Source organism: Triticum aestivum, chromosome 6D, assembly GCF_018294505.1.
Source record: "Triticum aestivum cultivar Chinese Spring chromosome 6D, IWGSC CS RefSeq v2.1, whole genome shotgun sequence".
NCBI classification, from domain to species: domain Eukaryota; kingdom Viridiplantae; phylum Streptophyta; class Magnoliopsida; order Poales; family Poaceae; genus Triticum; species Triticum aestivum.
In genome coordinates, this window is record NC_057811.1 from 479,314,040 (window position 1) to 479,330,840 (window position 16,801).

The following is a 16,801-nucleotide window of genomic DNA, read 5'->3' on the forward strand; positions in this document are numbered from 1 at the left end:
CGGAAGCAGTATCAACATACTGTACCGCGACACCATGGACAAGCTGAACATCAAAGCAAAGCATCTCATGCCGAGCCGCACTGTCTTCCATGGTATCGTACCCGGCCTATCTTGCTCTCCAATCGGCAAGATCAAAATGGATGTTCTCTTCGGAGACAAAGATCACTTCCGCCGGGAAGCAATATGGTTCGAGGTGGTGGACCTGGAGAGCCCCTATCATGCGCTACTTGGCCGACCTGCTTTGGCCAAGTTCATGGCTGTGCCCCATTATGCCTATCTGAAGATGAAGATGCCGAGCTCGAAGGGGATCATCACGGTAGCCGGCGACTACAAGAAGTCCATCGAGTGTGCCATGGCCAGCAGCCGGCTGGCCGAGTCCCTCGTGGTGGCGGAAGAGAAGAAGATGCTGGAACGGGTTGTGGCCATGGCCGGCAAGCAGCCGACCTTGTCCCCCAACCCCAAGGACTGTGATGCGCAGGGCTCCTTCCAGCCTGCCAAAGAGACGAAGAAGATACCTCTAGACCCGGAGCACCCGGAGAGGTTCGCCGTGATTGGGGCGAACTTGGACAACAAATAGGAAGGCGAGCTCGCCGACTTCCTCCGTGAGAATCGAGACATCTTTGCATGGTCCCCAAAGGACATGCCGGGTGTCCCGAAGGATTTCGCCGAGCACAAGTTACATGTCCGAGCTGATGCGAGAAATAGTCCGAGTCATGGTGGCTACATTAACAGCAGAAGAAGTCACAGCTCCCTCATGGGCCCTGCCCATCCTCAAGTTCCTAGTCAGCAGAGAGCTGCCGGCTGACGAGATCGCAGCAAGACTAGTCCAACGACGAGCCACAGCATACACAATAATCAACAGGGAGCTGGTGAAGCGTAGCGTTACTGGAGTCTTCCAGCGTTGCGTCGAGCCAGAAAAAGGAGTGGCAATCCTCAAAGACATCCACCAAGGCGAATGCGGCCATCACGCCGCCTCAAGATCCCTCGTGGCCAAGGCTTTCCGCCATGGGTTCTTCTGGCCGACTGCCCTGGAGGATGCTAAAGAAATAGTCAAGACCTGCAGAGGATGTCAAGTCTTCAGTTCCAAACAACACCTGCCGGCTTCTGCCCTCAAGACCATTCCCCTCACCTAGCCTTTCGCCGTCTGGGGACTGGACATGGTGGGCCCTTTCAAGACGGCCCGCGGTGGCTTGACACATCTACTCGTTGCTGTGGACAAGTTCACAAAGTGGATCGAAGCAAAGCCGATTAAGAAGCTGAACGGGCCGACTGCCGTGACATTCATCACCGACATCACTACTCGGTACGGCGTGCCGCACAGCATCATCACCGACAACGGCACGAACTTCGCCAAAGGCGCACTGGCACGTTTCTGCGCGACACAGGGCATCCGACTGGACTTAGCATCCGTTGCCCACCCGCAGTCAAACGGCCAAGTCGAGCGAGCAAATGGACTTATCCTCTCCGGCATCAAGCCCCGACTGGTTGTACCACTAGAGCGATCGGCCGGCTGCTAGCTTGAAGAACTGCCGGCTGTCCTCTGGAGTCTGCGCACTACACCCAACAAGTCAACCGGCTTCACTCCATTCTTTCTTGTGTACGGTGCCGAGGCTGTCATCCCAACAGACATCGAGTTCGACTCGCCTCGGATCACCATGTACACGGAGGAGGAAGCCAAAGAAGCAAGAGAAGACGGCGTCGACCTACTGGAAGAAGGCCGGCTGTTAGCCCTCAGCCGGTCCGCCATCTACCAGCAAGGCCTGCGCCGCTACTACAACCGCAAGGTCAAGCCAAGATCCTTCCAAGAGGGCGACCTTGTGCTCCGGCTGATCCAGCGAACAGCCGGCCAGCACAAGCTCTCGGCCCCTTGGGAAGGCCCCTTCGTCGTCAGCAAGGCACTCGGCAACGACTCCTACTACTTGATCGACGCGCAAAAGCCAAGAGCACGCAAGAGAGACGACTTCGGCAAGGAGTCGGAGCGACCATGGAACGCAAACCTCCTAAGACAATTTTACAGCTGAAAAGCAGTATGTATCACGCTACCCCTTTTGTATTAAGTTACAAACCAACAGGCCCCCCGAACAGTACTCGGGGACTGCCTTTTATTTATCTATGGATGACGAGTGTCATATCCATGAATGTCTTATTACATTTTGAATTCTTGTCCGGCACCGGGTCCGACTAGTCGGCCCGGGGACTGGCCGCCTTAAGCTATATTATAAGTTCTTCCCGAAGTCAGCAAAGTAGTGCGCCGGCTCCCCAGTCCTCTCTTGTTGAAAGTCGCAGCTCAAAGAATTGACTGTCCGACTAGCAAGAGAGAAGACAGAAAGGACGCCCACACGAAAACGGCTAAGGAACAACTAACCTATATAGCAAAAAGACGGCCTCTATATACGCCTGCCGACTGTCACAACAGCCGGCTGGCCGGCTTCCTAAAAAACTTAGCTTAAGTCTGGCAGAGCTAAAAGTACTTCCCCCTCCCCAATCGGCCAGGCACTCCCCGGCTGCAGTTTGTAGAACAACTGTTTGACTAGGGAGACGGCAACCAAGGGAGGGCGGCAAAGGAAAAAATCAGAAGGACAAAAAGCAAAAGTACAAGGAAAAGCCGATTGCATAACTTATATACATAAAGCCGCCTAAAGGTTGGCAACAGAATTAAGTTTGAATACACCCGGTGGGTGGAATTGCGCAGACTTAACCGAACATTGTTCAAAGTAACAAGACAGAAAAACAAAGAAAGAAGACTAAGGCATGACTTGGAGGCCGAGCTGGTCGGTGAAGGCAGCTCGCCGGCTGAGGGAGTGGCCGCCTAGCTGGTCCCGGCTTGACCGCCTCCCGCGGCAGGAGACGCACTCGCACGCGACGTAGTGCTGGAGGCGCGGTCAGGCTGGCCGGCTTCTCCACTAGCCGGCTCGTCGCCTTCACCCTCCTCCTCCTCCTCCTCCTCACCCTTGTCGCTGGAGTCGATCTCCTCCGCCGAGTCCTCGCTGTACGCCGGGTCCAGCCCGAACCAATCTTCCAGCTGGGCGACTCCATTGTCGTCCACCTCGGGGGCGAAGACGTTGGTGTCGGTGTAGTCGGCGATCGCCGAAGCTCGCCGAATGATGGCTGGCCGCGCCGGCTCGAGCTCCGTGTCGGCTTGCTGCCGCCAGGTCGCCAGCTGGTCCAAGTTCAGGCCGGGATACCAGGCCTTGACGAACTCCAGCGCCCGCCTGACGCCGGAGCGAGCCGCTGACGCCTTCCAACCCTCGAAGCGGCCGACGGCCACCTCCAGCCAGTCGGCGGTCCGGCTGGGAGTGCGCGGGACCACTTGGCCGGGCCAGAGGGCAGCCAAGACCTGCGACCCGGCACGCTGAAGCCGGCGGAGCAGCCTGTGAGCCGGCTGGATACGAGCCTGGATTGCCAGGAGCTACTCCTCCAGCGAGCGGCCGGCGGTCGGCGAGATCTCGAAGCCGGCTTGCCTTTTCGCCTGGCGACGAGCTTCGATGGCCTGGTTGGCAGCAGTTGAGTAGCCAGGGAAGTACTCTGCGCGAAGAAGAAAAGAAAAGAAGAACGCCAAATAAGAAAAACAAGTCGAAGTAGCAGATGGCAAGAGAGGATGAAGGGGCAGACGACTTACCGTCAACCAGCTCCTCAATCTGGCCATAGCCGGAGACCAGAGTCTGCCTGGCCTCTGCCCAGCCGGCCGCCTCCATCTCGAACTCGGCCTGGAGGGTGGCTTCGCGATCCTGCGCAGCCTTCAGCGCAGCCTTGTGGCCTTCCTCCTGGTCGGCCAGCTTCTTGACCAGGCGGTCGCGCTCCTGCACCAAGGCGGCGAGCTCCGCGTCCCTGGCACGAAGAGCAGTCTGGGACTCCCCCAGCTGTGCCCTCAGACTGGCGTTGGCCGCTGCAGAGATAGAAGAACAAGAAGAACGATGAGAAATCATCAAGGAAGATCCGAGCCGACAGCTCAGCAGTCGGCACGAATCTCGGGGACTACACCCGGTGGGTGCGCTGATGCGCCCCCACATGAGATAAAGATCAAGTTACATACCTCGGCTTTCAATGAGATCGGCGGTCTTCTGCGTCAGCTCCCGAGCCTGGGAGTTGAAGGCGGCCGCTCGGAGGTTATGATAGTCCTGCAAGATGGACAGAAGATCGACGTGAGAACAAAAGCAACGATGAGAAATCATCAAGGAAGATCCGAGCCGACTGCTCAGCAGTCGGCCCGAATCTCGGGGACTACACCCAGTGGGTGCGCTGACGCGCCCCCACGAGAGAAATCAAGAAGAAGATGAGAATACTAACCCGGATGGCAGCCCGCGTGGCGAGGAATTCGTCGGTGAACTGCCTCAGCGCCGCGGCTTGGCCCTAGAGCCGGGTCCGGACGTCTTGCGCAGCGATGTTCACCACGGCTGTCCCTCCGCCTGGCGTCCACCCTGAGGTAGCGCTGGCCGCCTCCGCGTCTCGGGCCGACGAGCTGGAGCCCACGGCCGGCCGTGGCTCCGACGCCGCTTTCTGCGTTCCGACGCGGCCCTCCCTGCGCGCCGGCTTGGCGGAACCCGGACCGCCACCGCAGCTCCCGCGGCCGGCTCGCCTGCCGCCGACTGTGCGGGCGCAGGCTCGGTCTGGCCGCCTTGGGCTGCCGCAGTCGGAGAAGTCGGCCCCGGCGCCTCCCTCAATAAGATGACGTCGTCGCCGCTCCCTCCCAGATCCGGCTGGGAACCACTGGCTCCCCCTGGCGAGGGATCCGCGCCCCCGGGCGCCATGGTGCGCAGGGGGGTGACCATCAAAGCCTCCCCTGCCGCCGCTTCGGCCTCGGCCTCTGCCTGGGCCTTGGCTGCGGCCTCGGCAAGCGCCTTCGCTGCCTCCTCCTCCCGAGCTGCCTGGGCGGCGGCTGCCCTCCGTGCCTCCGCCTCCCGCGCTTCCTGCTCCTCCCGCACCTCCCGCACGTTCCTTTCCGTCGCCTCCAGGAGGGCGGCGCGGGGATCTACGCGGCGGGTGGTGCTCCCAGAGCCCCCTGGCGACTCGACAACGGAGCCGGCAGCCGCCCGCTCGAGTGACAGTGGAGCTCTGATCAAAGAAAAGAAGACAAAGGTTCAGAAAACCACCCAAGAAAAGAAAGAAGGAGAATACACAGAAAGAGAGAAAGCTTACGCTGACATAGCCTGCGGCTGCTTCACCACTCTGCGGAAGCGAGCCGCCTTCGCGGCCGCCTCTTCCCGCCTGGTGGCCGCCGCCCCACCCCTGGGCTTCTTCGACCGGCTACCGAACATGCCCTGGGTGGCGCGACGTTTCTGGCCTCTACCCCGAGCAGGCTGCGCGCCGGCGGAGCCCGCGCCGTGTCCGGAGGCCGGCTGATGGGGCGGGACGGCTTCGGCTTCATCCTCGTCCGGCCAGTCGTCGAAGGTCGCGGAGAACCCGGCGCCGCCTGCTTCGCCGCCGGCCGGCTCGGTGGCATCCTCCATATGGACCGCCCCCAGATCGGGGTCCTCCTGGTCGTGCTCGGTCCGGTCGGGGACGAAGCGGCGCTCCACGTCCGCTCCGCCGGCCGGCCGAAGCAGAGGATTCTGTCAAAAAGTGAGCCGACTGAGTTAGAGTCGGCCCAGAGGAACTCGGCGACAAAGCTGAGAGAGAAAGAGAGAAAAAGAGAAGGGGAGCGTACCATAGGCGGAGGATTGGCGCGGCTATATGGCTCCTTGCCGAATTGCCAGTCGTCGGGAAGCTGGCAGTTGGCGAGGTAGTTCACCATGTCGGCCGCGTCGGCCTGCGGCATCTCCTTGGTGCACATCCGGCTCGGATCGAGCTGGCCGCTCATCTGACAGATCAGATGAGGCCGGCTCTGGAGCGGGAGGACCCGGCGCGTGACGAACGCGGCCAGAAGGTCGGGCCCCGTCAGGCCCTCCGACTGGACCATCACCCGCAGGCGGGCGATGGCGGCGTTCCCTCCCTGCGATAGCGTCACCGCCCGGAAGGACCACTGGGGCAGCCTCCCCGCCGGTGGGCCGGCTACGTAAGCCGGCAGGTTGATGTAGTCGCCCCGGGGAGCGATGTTCCGCACTTAGAAGTATGATTTCTGCCACTTCTTCACCGATTGGATCAGCGTGACGACGGGGAAGGGGTTGTCGGCGCCCGATCTCCGCGACACGATGAAGGCGCCAGTGTGGGCCGGCACGCCCTTGCTGCGCGTACCCAGCTTCGACTGGAAGAATTCCCCCCATAGCTCGAGGGTGGGGAGGACGCCGAGATAGCCCTCGCACTGGGTGACGAAGGCCGACAGCAGCACCACCGCGTTGGGGGTGAGGTGGTGCGGCTGGAGCTGATAGTAGTCCAGCCAGGAGCGGAAGAAGGCGCTCACTGGCAGTCCGAAGCCGCGCAGGAAGTGCGAGCGGAAGACCACCCGCTCGCCCTCCTGCGGCGCCGGCCTGACCTCCTTCTCCGGCGCGAGGCGGACCTCCACTTTGTCCGCGCTGGGCAGACGCCGGGTGTCGCGGAGGAAGTCGATGTGGTCGTTGTGGACGATGGAGCCATCCCAATCCCCGCCGAGCTGCTCTACGTGGGGAGGCATAGCGGAGGCTGGCACGGCGGTGGAGGAGCGTGCGAAGGAAGAGCGCGGCGGCGAGGCGCTGTCACAGGAACGAGCAAGGCGAGAAGACGAAGGGAGTAGGAGGAGCGTGCGAGGGTCTGCCGCCCTCCACCTCCCCCTACTTATAGCCTCACGCGGCCGAAGAGGCCGGACGTGGGGGGGAGACGTGGGATTAACTACGCTCACTCCCCACGACTCGCGTTTATTACGCATAAAGTGCGAGCCGAAACTGCCGCACGGAACGTGCGGGCGGTTTCGGGATATAAAGGATCCGCGCCTGGGCCGGGGCACGGACATGGCGGGCCCCCTCCCTACGGCGACGTCCCGTCACGCGCGTGGGGTGGCAGGCTTTCCGGCCACGTGGCACGCCACGGCCCGAGGCCGGCCCGCGGCCCGGTGCACAAGCCCGCGGGTTCCCGCCTCCCGACTCCAGAAGAATTCGACTAAGGGCGGCGCGCCTGCACCAGGGCCGGCTCCCAGCTGCCGGCTTGTCACGATAGGAAGCTGACCGAGCTTCTCGAACCCCACTCCACCTCGAAGCCCAATCAGCTTCGGGGACTACTGTCGGGGTAAACGACCATGGGTAGCCTCACCGACTACCCCTGGTTCTTCAGAAGATTTATCAGGCCTTTGGGCCTTCAAGCACTCCAAGCATTTGGGCCGCCTTCCCCGGCCGGCTACCACTAAAGCCGACTCCCGGAAGGCGACCCAGCCTCACCGACTCCAAGAAGCCGGCCAAGAAGAAAGCCGACTCCTAGAAGCCGGCCGAGACCACAACCGCCCCTACATAACGACGACTTGACGGGGCATGGCCACAGTGCGGCCATGCCCCCGAAGCCCGAGGCAGGCATGGTTACAGGAGGCCGTACGGGAGGGATGTCTCCCGTGCGGCCGGGCACTGTAGCCACGCCAGCTACGACGTCATCCACGACCCACTCCTGCACGGCCCAAGGACTGCGGGCCCCTTCAGCCAGAGGGAGGCGTGAAGGCGGCCCGGCCTTTCCTAGTCGGCCAGGAGCATAGCCGGCCTCCAGAAGCCGGCGACTCCCTTCCTCGAAGCAGGAGCCCATTTAAGGAGACAAGACGAGGTGAGGCTACAGTGATAGCCCCCGACGCGGATCACTGTAGCCACGCTTACCTTGACAAAGCCCTCGTCATCAGAGGCGCGGCTACAGTAAGCAGCCGCCGACAAGACCCTAGGCGGTGGGGCCGGCCTGCCGACCGAGTAGCCGGCAGCCGGCGGGACCCAGCAGCCGGCGGAGGAGCCGGCAGGCGTAAACACTGACATCTGGGGCCAGTTCCCAGTCGGATTACCATTGTACCCCCGGGGGGTAGGCCTATATAAACCCCCCGGAGCACCCATGCAAAGGGTGGGCACCTCTGCATGTTTGGCTTCCAAGCATAGCACACGCACACACACCATAGATAGAGAGAAGCAAGAGCTAGCCTTGTTCTTCTTCTCCCTTGATCCCAACAGCTCTAGTAGCGATTGTAGCTACTCTTTATCGAGCTAGTGATCATGCGGAGACCCCGCAGAGCAGGACTAGGGGTGTTATCTCCTCGGAGAGCCCCGAACCTGGGTAAGATTCGCCGGAGTGCATGTCTTCGCCTCATCCCGTTTCCAGGCACCGGCGACGTTTTATTGGCTCCCACAATGATAAGCCATCCTTTGGCATATGTCGCACCAACCACCCGACACTAGGCATGATCATGTATATAGGCATCACGTCCGTGACAAGTAGACCGACTCCTGCCTGCATCTACTACTATTACTCCACACATCGACCGCTATCCAGCATGCATCTAGAGTATTAAGTTCATAAAGTATAGAGTAACGCATTAAGAAAGATGACATGATGTAGAGGGACAAACTCATGCAATATGATATAAACCCCATATTTTTATCCTCGATGAAAACAATACAATATGTGCCTTGCTGCCCCTTCTGTCACTGGGAAAGGACACCGCAAGATTGAACCCAAAGCTAAGCACTTCTCCCATTGCAAGAAAGATCAATCTAGTACTGTCACGACCGGTTTTCCAATAAGAATATTTATTGAGAAATCGATCCCTTTTACAGACCAGTAGAGAAGAACCCTTCTCACTGGTAGACAAAATCTTGATCACAAAAGAAAAATACCAGGAGTACTGAATATAATACAAGGTTGAGCGGAGACTGCTCAAACAATTTATTACAAGCACACCGATAAGACATAACGGCGGATAGGGTGGCATAACTACTAACTCACGATAAAAGCGGTGGTGGATATATCACAGCGAAGTGGGTGATATGACTCCTGAGAACTAACAGCCCTTCGAGCGTCGGAGTGAGGCTCGAGGAGACTTATTGTGGGTGGCGGAAGCGTATGTGATACAAGTGACCAATATCCAAGACCGCACGGGACTGACTGGGATTCCTCTAGGCGTCGGACTCACTATCAAACTCTTCATCCATGAGATCGCCTTCGTCAACATTTGGCCAAATCAACAAGCCAGGTGAGTACTATGAAAGTACTCGCAAGACAGTTCGGACATAAGATATAACAAATGTAAACATGATGCATATGAACAGATTAACAAGTGCACTCAGACAAAGGGATAATAATGCGTGGAAATAAAAGAGAAGTCGGGCGGTAGTCCTCCCGAAATCCCAAAGTAAATACTGAGGGCCAAACGAGTGTCTGAATGACTCCTCGAGGGGAAAATACAAGAATAACAATGCCGCAGTCGGGCGTCAAGGCGACACCATATAAAGGGCTTATAATAGAATATAAAAGACAGTGCGTGCCACAGTCGGACGTCTGAGCGACATCACATAAAGGGCTTATATCAAAAGTAAATAACAAGAGTGCCACAGTCGGACGTCTGAAGCGACATCACATAAAGGGTTTATATTGAAAGAATAAATGACAGTGCATGCCACAGTCGGACGTCTGAGGCGACATCACATAAGGGGCTTATATTGAAAGTAAATGACAAGAGTGCCACAGTCCGACGTCTGAGCGACATCACATAAAGGGGCTTCATAACTTAATATCTCAGTAGCTCAAGAATTTAAATCATATCAAGGGAAGAATCAGGTATGAGATAAACAACAGGGGTTAGTCCATCCACAGGAATAACGTTCAACCAAGTTTACCACTCAAGTTTGTTCACCGGGGACAATACCACGAGAATTTGACATAGACATGGATACACTGGTCACGATCCTTGACCATGGATACGATGACTCGGAGGATTTGACTCTGCAGAGTTTGTACTTTAACGACAGCCAACGGATTTCAGTAGTCCCGGGGACTAGTTCCATTTACGGTGTTTTGGAAGAAACACATCTAACCAGTACACACCCATTCAACATTCCGAAGCCAGGAATCACCCTCGGCAACGTTCAAGAAAAACCTTGAGTCGGGGAGGCTACAACCTCGCGCAGCATGTGATCAAATTTATATACGCGCGCTCTAAGGGGTGCCCCCCTCTCGGTCCCAACCGGAAACACCCATGCCCCCTGACCGGATGACTGGCTTTAATCCAGGGCCATGGAACCCTCATCCCGGCCCCTCTATTTGGTGTGTACACGGAAAGAGGTTACCAACTTACTAAACCTTATTCCTTGCAGAAAACATGTGGCGGCACGGAAGGGGAAGAACGATAACGTGACTCAGTCCACGTTAACGTTGGATTTTATCGGATGTCGGAAGGCTGGCATGCTACAACAATACCACCTTACTGCCTTTCATGTTACCACATGACTAGGCCATCTCTCATCCGAGATCTCAGTAACTTCGGAACTCATGGATAGTTGCCTCACATGCAACGAGATACTCACCGATGCTCTTATGCCATGCACAACCATTCAAGCAAACATGCAAAACACCTACATATCAAAAGTTCAAACATGCTTGCCTGGTTCGGAGAAGTCGGAGTCTAGCTCGACGAAGTTCGCGGCTCCGTCACCTCTTCCGGAACCTACGGTATAGCGAAAACGTGTACTAACGTGAAAACCATCGCGTGCATAAAAGTTGTTCCAAATTTTTCCAAATAAATACTATAAAAAACTAGACAAAAATATAAGACTGCCAGAAAAAGAATCACTCAAAAATCGCCTTTTATTAAAAAGTTATAAGGGTTTTAGTCTAGGGACTAATCTGTGATGAAACAGAAAAGATCCAGGGACTTAACTGAGAAAATAGAAAAACGGTTCGGAGGGAAACGCGCCAGCCCAAAGAGAAAACATACTTGCCCGAAGGCGCCAACAGAAAACGTTTCGAGGGAGAGAAAGAAGAGAGGCTGACGTGGGGGTCCCACGTGTCAGGTTTAAAATCTCGCCGACGCCCGAAGGCTGCGGTGGTCGCCTGCGTCGAACCACGGTGAGTCAGGGAGATCGGAGTGTACCAAGAGGTTCAGTGCGTCCTTCCACGTCGGTGGGTGGTGGACTTGGTCGCCGGGAAGCACCACATCGACAGCGACACTTTCTCCGGCGGACGACGGCTCGGGCGATGGTGGAGAACTCCGGTGGGTGCTGCAAACTCCGAATTGAAGCGCGGGTCGGGAGAGTGGATGCATAAGGAAGCTACTGGCAAGAGCTGGGAGGTAGAGGTGCACGTACGGGAGCGAATCGAGCTGGATCCCGTGGCGGGTCGCGGCGGCCGGAGTCGGGGAAGAAGGCTCCCCCGGGGCTCTTCCAGTGGCTAGGCGTGGTGTTGGAGGTGTGCAGAGGTGGTGTGGGTTCGAGTTGGAGCTCGGGGCCTCTATTTATAGGCGGTTCGAGGGGGTGGCCGTGAACGGGATCGCTCCGGCGAGCAATTACGGCGAGGCAATGGCTTGGCAGGGAGCTTAAGTGGCCAGGCAGCATCAGGGAGGTGTACTGGTGCCGTTCCCCTGCTAATCTTGGTTGGACTTGGCGTAATGGCGCCGGTCCTCGACGGGGTGGTCGTACGGGCATGGCGGCGGCAGAGAGCGCGCTCCGCGCCTGGCAGTTCACGACGAGGGTGGCAGCGCGCACTGGGGAGTGGATGGCCACGCGGCGGCCTCCGGTGGCTTGGGCGGCGCTGGACGGCGCCGTCTGCGCTGCGCCTCTCTCTGGCGGCCGCAAAGCCGCCGCTGCCGTCGCTCACGGGGCGGCGCACCTCCTCCTGCTCGTCGCCGACGCCCGCAAGCCTCCAGGCGATCGTGCGGTGCAGAGGACAAGGAGGAAGCGCAGGGCGCACGGCGACACCGCGGCACTGGCGAGATCGACTACAGACACTGAAGAAACGACAGTAGTTTCAGACACTGTATCTCTGAATTAACTGAACATGACATTGACAGTGCTCTGTAGGTGTTCGACGAAATGATTTGGCAAGGAGAAAAAATTTCCTGGAGCTGGGACTTGGTGAGGTGACCTCTCAATGCACCTAGAGGCTGCCTGATTTTTCTCAGATTTTTAGGAGAAGAATTCAAATGAATTTCATCAAATTTGGCAAATCTGGTCCAAACTTGCAGCAAGTATAGTTTGAAATATTTGAACTGGAGACCAGTGCATCTTCATGGATCCTGGTTGAGGGTTCAAAGGACTAGCTAGGGGAATTGGTTTGGAGGCAAAATTCAAAGCAGAAAGGGTAGCTCCTTTGGAAACCACCAAGGATCAAAATAGAAGGCAGAAATTGTTTTTGATGAGAATTAAATGGAAAAATATATATGAAGAGGTTCAACTTGCTGGATTTGAGGTAAATCATGATCCAAAGGTGTGGAAAGGTTTATGGGAGTGGATTTCCACTTAGGTCATGGCAAGAGGAATTTTTAAAAGGGGGAGAAGATCACTCCAAAAACCATAGGGCCATTTGAAAGATTTTTCAAAAGAAAATTTCCCAAGTGAAAAGCATTTGGTTTTGAGTCCAAATAAAAAGGGAAAACTTCCAAGACCAAAATCAAGTCTTGGGTGAATCCAAATAAAACACTTGCCATAAAAGGAAGTTTTTGAGAGGGTGGGTTGTTTAGAAGGAAAAATTGAAATACCCTCCTCAAAAAAATAAAAGTTTGAAAAAAATCCAATAAAAATTTTGGGTGTCACAACACCTACCCCCTTAGGAAAAATCTCGTCCTCGAGATTTCAGCTGATCCTCAAATAGATATGGGTACTCTGCCTGGAGAAAATCTTCTCTTTCCCATGTAGCTTCATCCTCGGTGTGGTTGCTCCACTGAACCTTGAAAAATTTCGTTGTTTTCTGGCGGGTCCTCCTTTCAGACTCTTCAATATCTTTACTGGCCGTTCTCTGTAGGTGAGATCAGGTTGCACATCAATGCTCTCATGAGATACATGCTTCTCCGGGTTGTTCACACATTTCCTCAACTGGGAGACGTGAAACACGTCATGTACGTCTGACAGCTCCTTGGGTAGGTCTAGTTGGTAGGCTACGTTGCCTCTTCGTGCAACTATACTGAAGGGTCCGATAAATCTCGGCGCTAGCTTCCCCTTAATTCTGAACCGTTGCAGGCCCCTCATAGGAGACACTCGTAGGTATACGGAGTCACCGGGTTCAAAGCTGACCTCACGATGTTTTTGATCGTAATAGCTCTTTTGTCGGCTTTGAGCTGTCTTGAGTCTGTCCCTGATCTGTTTAACTCTCTCCTCGGCCTCCTTGAGCATGTCTGGGCCGAAGATACGACTGTCACCTGTCTCTGACCAATTTAGCGGGGTACGACACCTCCGTCCGTATAATGCTTCAAAGGGTGCCATTTGTAAGCTGGCTTGGTAATAGTTGTTGTAAGCAAACTCGGCGTATGGCAAACTTTCCTCCCAACTAGATCCATAGGTGAGCACACAGGCTCTCAGCATGTCCTCTAAGATTTGGTTTACGCGTTCCGTTTGCCCATCAGTCTGAGGGTGGTATGCTGTACTGAAAGCTAGTTGAGTGCCCAGAGCTTGTTGTAAGTGATCCCAGAATTTAGAGACAAATTGAGTGCCTCGGTCGGATATTATAGTCTTTGGGACTCCATGCAGGCAGACTATACGGGAGAGATAAAGCTTGGCTAGCCTTTGTGTGGAGTAGGTCGTCTTCACGGGAATGAAATGTGCTACCTTAGTTAGCCTATCTGTGATGACCCATATGGCATCATTTCCGCGTTGCGATCGAGGTAGTCTGACGATGAAGTCCATTCCAATCTCATCCCATTTCCACTCAGGTATCCTGTTTGGTTTTAGCAGCCCTGCCGGCTTTTGATGCTCGGCTTTGATGCGCTGACATGAATCGCAGCAAGCAATAAAGGCGGCTATATCCCTTTTCATACCGTGCCACCAAAAATTTTCCTGAATGTCTTTGTACATTTTGGTTCCTCCAGGATGGATCGAGTATGGAGCAGTGTGGCTTTCAGTTAGGATTTGTTGCTTGAGTTCCTCAATGTTTGGTACGCAAAGTCTGTCCCCATACCATAATATTCCTTCCTTGTCTGTGACGAACTCTGAAGCTTTGCCAAGGCTCATTTTCCTCTTTATTCCTTCGATGCTGGGGTGCCCTTGCTGAGCCTTCTTAATTTGTTCCACTAGGGTGGGACGTATTTCCAGATTCGATACGGTGCCTTCAGTGACCAACACCATGTTGAGTCTAGCGAACTCTTGCTGAAACTCAGGCCTCAAGTTTTGTGGACTGTCGTTGTCCGGGCTGGGGTTCCAACTAAGGGCATCTGCCACTACATTTGCTTTCCCTGGATGGTAGTGAATGCCGACATCATAGTCCTTGACCAATTCCAACCAGCGTCGTTGGCGTAAATTTAGGTCCGGTTGTGTGAAAATATATTTAAGGCTCTTATGGTCCGTATATATTTCACAACGATTACCCAACAGAAAGTGCCTCCATTCCTTGAGTGCATGGATGACCGCTACTAGCTCCAAGTCATGGGTTGGATAATTTTTCTCATGCTTCCGTAGCTGCCTGGAAGCATACGCGACCACTTTGCCATCTTGCATCAGTACACATCCGAGGCCCTTCCAGGATGCGTCACAATATACTTCAAAACTCTTGTGTATGTCTGGCACAGTTAAGACCGGTGCGGTTGTTAGTTTCTTCTTGAGTTCTTGGAAGCTTTTCTCGCATGCTGCCGTCCATGCAAACTTCTTGTCTTTCTTGAGCAACTGTGTCATTGGTTTTGCCATAGTGGAGAATCCTTCAATAAACCTTCTGTAATATCCGGCCATTCCAAGGAAACTCCGCACATCTGTCACGTTGGCTGGTGGCTTCCAGTCCAGTATGGCTTTGACTTTTTCTGGGTCTATGGCCACGCCTTCTTGGGTTAATATATGGCCTAGGAAACCAACTTGCCTTAGCCAAAATTCACACTTGCTAAATTTGGCGTACAACTGATGTTTCCTTAATTCTCCCAAAACAATTCTGAGATGCTCAGCATGCTCTTCTGGTGTCCTTGAGTAAACCAGAATATCGTCAATGAACACCACAACAAATTTGTCCATGAATTTCATGAACACTTTGTTCATGAGGTGGACGAAATATGCGGGGGCGTTCATTAGTCCAAAAGGCATCACTGTGAACTCATATAATCCGTATTTGGAGGTGAATGCTCTCTTAGGGATATCTTCTGTCCGTACTTTCAATTGATGATATCCCGATCTCAAATCAATTTTTGAGAATACCTTGGCTTGTGCGAGCTGGTCAAACAAATCATTTATCCGTGGCATCGGATATTTGTTTTTGATGGTGACCATATTGAGAGCTCGATAGTCTATACACAGTCTCAGTGTCCCATCCTTTTTCTTGGCGAATAAAACTGGCGAACCCCAAGGTGAGGAGCTGGCTCGAATAAAACCTTTGTCCAATAATTCCTTTATCTGCTTCTTCAACTCTACCAATTCTGAGGGTGCCATTCTATAAGGTTTCTTATAGATGGGAGCGGTGCCGGGTGCTAGTTCAATGCTGAATTCTATCTCTCGGTCTGGTGGCATGCCTAGTAGTTCTTCAGGGAATACGTCTGGAAACTCGCATACTACTGGAACTTTTCTCAGTTCTGAAATGTCCACTTTGTTCAGCTTTGGTTGCCGTGACTGTGGCCTTTCTTGAGCTGTAACCTTTATTGACTTGCCGTGATGATGAGTGAGAATCACAGTCCGATTGAAACAGTCAATAAATCCTTTGTTGGTGGTCAACCAGTCCATCCCTAGGATGATATCCAGTCCTTTATTTTCCAGCACGATGAGATTAGCTTGAAACTTTAATCCTTCGAACTCAATGATCACTCCTTGGCAGTAGCTCTGAGTGATCTGCTTATTTCCGGGGGACTTGATGATCATAGATTTTTCCAAGGGAAGTATTGGAAAACCGTGTTGTAAAACAAAACTCTTCGAAACAAACGAATGGGAAGCTCCAGAATCGAACAAACCGTGGCAGGTACTGTGTTGACAGGGAACGTACCGAGCACGATGTCTGGGGCATTCTGGGCTTCTTCCCTAGTCACATGGTTCAGGTGACCCTTCCTGTGATGGTTGTTGGGGTTGAAATTGTTGCGCTTGGGGGCTGGATTGTTCCCACCATTGTTCGGCTTGGGGGCCGAGTTCCTTGGTTTTGGGCACTGTTTAGCATAGTGCCCCTCTTCACCACAAGCATAGCATGTGACCCCAGGACGGTACGTGAAGTCCTTGTCCCTGGAATGAAATTGTCTGGTTGGCCTTAGATCAGTAGTCATGGATCTCTTTGCTTCAGTCCTCGGAACCTCCGTCTTGCTTCGGTTGTTGCGAGCAAGAGTCTTCTTGTCCCTCTTTCGCTTACGGATATCCTCCAGACTGCGGCGCTCATTCTCCAAGGTAATGGCCTTGTCAACCAGAGTTTTAAAATCCGGGAAGGTGTGTACAACCAGTTGGCATCTTAGTGCCGGTGCCAGGCCGTCCAAGAATTTTTCCATCCTCTTGTTCTCTGTCATGTGCTCGTCGTAGGCGTAACGAGATAGTTGGGTAAACTGACCGTTGTATTCTGTCACTGACATGCCTCTTTGCTTGAGGTCATCAAATTCTCTCTTCTTGATTTTTATGATGCTCCTGGGGATGTGTGCCCCACGAAAGCCTTCCTTAAACTCTTCCCAGGTGATGTTGTGTTCACTGGGATGCATGTGTAGGAAGTTTTCCCACCATGCTGCAGCTGCTCCAGTGAGGTAGTGAGGTGCATAAAGCACCTTCTCATGATCTGAGCACTGAGCAATAATCAGCTTTCTCTCGATGTCACGAAGCTAATCATCGGCTTCAAGCGGCCTATCAGT